The sequence below is a fragment of the Petromyzon marinus genome, chromosome 32 (assembly GCF_048934315.1).
Source record: "Petromyzon marinus isolate PM22_M1 ecotype Great Lakes invasive population chromosome 32, UKy_Petmar_22M1.pri1.0, whole genome shotgun sequence".
In the NCBI taxonomy this organism is placed as follows: Eukaryota; Metazoa; Chordata; class Hyperoartia; order Petromyzontiformes; family Petromyzontidae; genus Petromyzon; species Petromyzon marinus.
The window spans coordinates 6,669,762-6,674,863 of NC_133698.1; positions in this window are offsets into that span (position 1 = coordinate 6,669,762).

Here is a 5,102-nt window from a genome sequence, read left to right on the forward strand (position 1 = left end):
GAGTTACATGAGCATTTTTTTTTTACCGATTGAATGCTTTTTTTTAGTCGAGCAAAGACGGTTTGGAAAATCAATGGCAGATTTAAATAGAAAAGTACCCCCTTTAAAATACCTCTCTCAAAGCAGGTGCACGCACCTTGATGGTTTTTTCAAACTCATTTCGGACGCAATGAGTTTCAAACATTTTAATATTATATATACGATAATATATATTTTGATTCCCCCCCCTATATATTTTAATTTTGTTCTACCACTGTTATGTCACGAGAGGCAGTGCCAACTCGGAACTGGCAGCAGAGCCATTTCCCTCTGTATAAGAATGGACCCTGCATATGACATGCCAGATCCGCAGCATTTTTGAAATCCTTTCATTAGGCTCCTTTTCACGCGAGATAAAATAAAAATAAACCCTTTTTATATTGCCTGCCAAGAGTTTGTTGAATCACAAGCTGAATTGTTAAGCTTTCAAAGCTGGGGCAAGTCTATTTAATATGAAATGTATGAGTACAATCTATAATGGAGGTTTTGGACTGTCATTTGTGGTCGGTCTGAGACTGTCAACGAACTCGTTACACTTGAGAAGTATTGAACCACTGGGGCTGAAACCTGAATTCGGACACCAGGCAATCAGCGGTGGCGCCTTCAGTGCTCTAACGCGGCCTTTATGACTCAGGCGAACAAGCGTGCGCCCGCCCACCTGAACCTGAAAACACCGTCACCTGGGGTTGCCAACCTTCCGATCTCCCCGTGACTTTTGAAAGCAATCGGGGAGACGAAAAAAATTGGGTATTTAAAGAAAATTAATTAACATAATGAATGAACATGATTCATACGGAAGTAAATTCATTGTTCGAACATGACGGTGGCATCTGATTGCGTTTGATAGCGTAATGACATAAACACAATGGATTCAGTCATCTCGTAAAAAAATATATCCCGGAATAGCTTCAGAGTTGGCAACCCTGCCGTCACCTGAAACCCATTCAGTAATAAAACGACTGCGGCACGCTTTAAACACAGAGTCGCTGAGTTGTTCGTGTTTTACTAGAACACTGAATTCTACAGATTATAACAGAATGCGATTTCACCCCGTACAATGGAACCCCTCTGTCCAGCCAGCAATTGTTTAAGTGTGGGTTACTCCCCAGTGATCCTCACGTCTACAAAGTCAATATACGCTCTCGACGAGCTCTCGAGAGGACAATGTAGGGGAGGCTATACATTATATCCTTACGTTCAGGAGCGAAATGCCAGTGTCCTTTCGCCAGCGTAATTGCGGGACTTCGCATCTCTCTCTAAGGGTGGTGGTTCGATCCCGCCTGTATATTTGGAGTTTGCCTTTCCTCTCGCCCCGTGGTCGCGCGGATTTTTTTCTCAGGGTCCTCCGGTTTTTCCCTCCGCATTTAGAAACATGCATTTAGATTATTTAGATTATTTTGCTGATATCCATTTCCACAAGATAAGCCCCTTTCTTGAGTTATAATTTGTGACCAGGTCTCTTCTGAAAAACAAGCGAATAGCTCAGTGTGCATGTTCACTAGCTCACTCTTTGTTTAAAAAATGTTGCTTTGAAGGTCTGGCTCTCAGAATAACTCTTCCAAATAATCAACAGATATTGGTAGTGTGCTGCTATCGACCGTCTCGTGGGAAGGATGTTGAAGCTGCATCTGCACTGAGAGAGCTTTTTGGGGGTCTCCCTAAAGGTGAAATAGTTTTAGTGGGTGATCTAAATTGGAATTGGCTAAACCTGCCGGCCGTGGCCACAAATTTTGCAGATGAATTTAATCTGTTTCAATTAATAAATGTCCCCACAGGACCCAACCTAAAAAATCCGGGACAGTCATCTCTGCTTGACGTCCTATTGACAAATGCCCCTCACAATTTCACACTGACTGGTGTTCTGGGTAATAACCTTAGTGATCACTCCTTCATTTTTGGGGTGAGATCATCATCCAGACCCAAAGCCCCCCCTAAATTGGTTGAGAAGCACTCTATGAGACACTTAAACACTCAGGCATTTACTAATGATGTGCTTCACTCGGATATTGACAAGGTCTGTGATATCCACAACCTGATTACGGCTTGGGAGACCTTCAGGTACACGTTTCTCCAAATTCTTAACAAACATGCTCCGTTGGTTAGATTTAAAACTAAAGGCAACCGCCCACCATGGTTTGATCCTTTGATTGCAAGGCTCATGAAAACTAGGGACAAGGCTTGGGCATGTGCTCAGAAAAGTAATTTGGTCAATGACTGGCTAGAATGCAGGATTTTAAGGAATAGATGCGTCAAAAAAATACGGCATGCAAAAAATGCCGACCTTTCCTCCACTCTCCTGGAATCACATGGAAATGCCAGGATTTTCTGGAAAACAATCAAATGTATCGAAAAGGCATCCAAAACAGACAATCTGCCCGTTGAGCTTAACCGAAATGGGGAATATTTTTCAGATCCCAAAAAAATAGTTGACAATTTTAACCTTCATTTTTCTGAAGCTGGTAATCTTTTTGATAATGTATTGGGAGTCACCCCTGCTCATGCAAATTCCTAAACCCCTGTCCAAACATTAATCGAATTTAGTTTCCAGCCAATCCACGAAAGTAATGTTCTGAAACAACTGTCCTACCTCTACCAGAGCAGATAGTATTCCCGTCTTTGCTCTACTAACTGTTGGTCACCTAATATACAAACCTATAGTCCATATTTTCAACCTGTCCATCAAAGAAGCATCAGTTCCTCTAGAATGGAAACATTCCTATGTCCGTCCACTTCACAAAGGGGGTCCTAAAGATGATCCAAATAACTACCGACCTATCTCAATTTTGTCCCCGTTGATGAAGATTTTTGAAACATTATTGACCTACAAAATTAGCAGTTTCCTGTCCACCAACAATCTACTACATCTAAAACAATCTGGGTTACGAAAAAAATACAGCACCACATCTGCTGCATTAGACTCTCTGAATCACATTTACAGTAGCCTTGATAATAAGCAGTACTGTGCCTGTCTTTTTCTAGACCTGTCCAAAGCTTTTGATACAGTAGACCACAACACCCTGCTTAGTAAACTGAGTTGCCTCGGTTTTTCCCAAAACGCAGTAAAATTGTTACAAAATTACCTCTTTTCTCGCACCCAAACTGTATTCACAGATGGTTGGAGGTCAAACAGTGTTAAGATAACAAAAGGGGTTCCACAGGGTTCCATCCTCGGCCCCCTTTTGTTCTCTCTTTATGTCAATGACTTGGGCACTGACCTGGATCATTCCAGGGTAAATCTTTTGCAGATGACACGATACTGATTACTGCTGGCCGCTCTCAGGATGACGTGATTGCTAAGCTACAAGGTGATTAAAAAAACTACAACATCAGCTAGTTGCTCTTAAACTAGTCCTGAATACCTCCAAAACCAAGGTGCTATGCTTCTCACCAGGACTAAAGCAGGAAGTTATTTTTCCCCAATTACATTCCTTAAATAATTATCAAATAGAGCAAGTAAAGATCTATAAGTATCTTGGGGTCATCCTGGATTCAACATTTAATTTTGAAGATCACATTGATTATATTGGTAAGAAGACAAAAATAAAAATTGGTTTTCTGTATCGACACAAGCACTGCTTCCCCCCAATGTTCTGTTTGGAATTGATAAAAGCTACCATACTGCCTCTACTTGACTACTGCGAAATCGTGTATTAATCAGCCCCAAGTACTGTACTGAAGAAGCTTGATTCCATCTATCAATCGGCCTTAAGATTTAGATTGAACTGCCCATATAGGACTCACCACTGTGATCTCTACATTGGGTCAAACATCTCTTAATGTTCGACGGCTTGTGCACCAGATCTTATTTATTCACGATGTACTTACAAAAAAAATCCGCAGACTACCTGCTGGATCTCCTCTCCGTTTCAAAGAACAAATTTTACCTCAGGTCTTCGCTCATTTACCAGCTTCACATTCCCTATTTCCGTACAAAAACTGGAGGGAGGGCCTTTGCTATTGATGCCCCCAGGGTCTGGAATGCTTTTGCCAATAAACTGCAACTTGAATCGCTACCAATGAGACCTTCTCTCAAAACTGCTCTAGAGGAGTTGTACACCCCTAGCTGCCACTGCTATTCATTGGCGTAAAATAAAATAAAATGTTTCGCTCCGCATGACGCTGCAAAGTATTATCTGTATTTTGATTTAGCGTGCTGATCTTAAAGGTGCATTGAAAAATTTGATACTCTGACTGATGCTTCTATTGTTGTGGAGTAACTCATGCAGCCAGCTATGGCTCTAGGATTTGGTGTTACATGTTATTTATGCAGTTTATTGTAAACATTCGGTCACAGTCCCTATGATCACTGTTACGTTGCAATTATGGCTTCATTTTTTGGTAATTTTGAAAAGTTTTTTGGTTTGGACATGTTTGTTTTGTTGTAGTACGCAGTTAGACTGATGGCCTTAATCTAAGTTTTCTTGTGGTTGTTGTTGTTGTTTGACTTGCATCCCACTGGGATTTTTTGTACACAGCGTTGGTGTACGGTGCTTTTATCAGGAATATTTTGCTGTTTTTTTCATGGATTTTCTGTTTGCACAGTCACATAGTCACTTTCAGATGTTTCCTTGTTCGTGTTTTTTTTGTTTGTTGTGGTTGCACCCGATTCAAGAGCCGAATGGCTCACAGGGCTATACCAAAATAAATAAACTGAAACCTGGTAAGATCGTACAAAATTGTTTAGTTTTACAGTATTTGTATGTTTATGTGATTTGTTTATTTTTCCTATACTTTTCACTCCTATCGTGTGTTTTTTATTGTTTGTTGTTGAACGTTCTGACCCGCCCCTACTGGACATTCGTGAAAAAGAGCTTTATAGCTTATCGGATTCCTCCAATATTGTGATTTATATCTGAGCAATGCAATGCGAAATGAGTGTGGAGCCATCGCCATCTGGCGGCCACGTGCGTTTATCAACGACCACGTGGCCGCTCGCTCGCGCGCGACATCCGATTGGTCCCGAGCACCCGAGGCAATCGGGCCAATAGCAAGCGACGTTACTTGTTACCAAGACAACCGAACGACGCTTTACATTCCGTAAGTTTGATAAAGGGGGGTTTCGG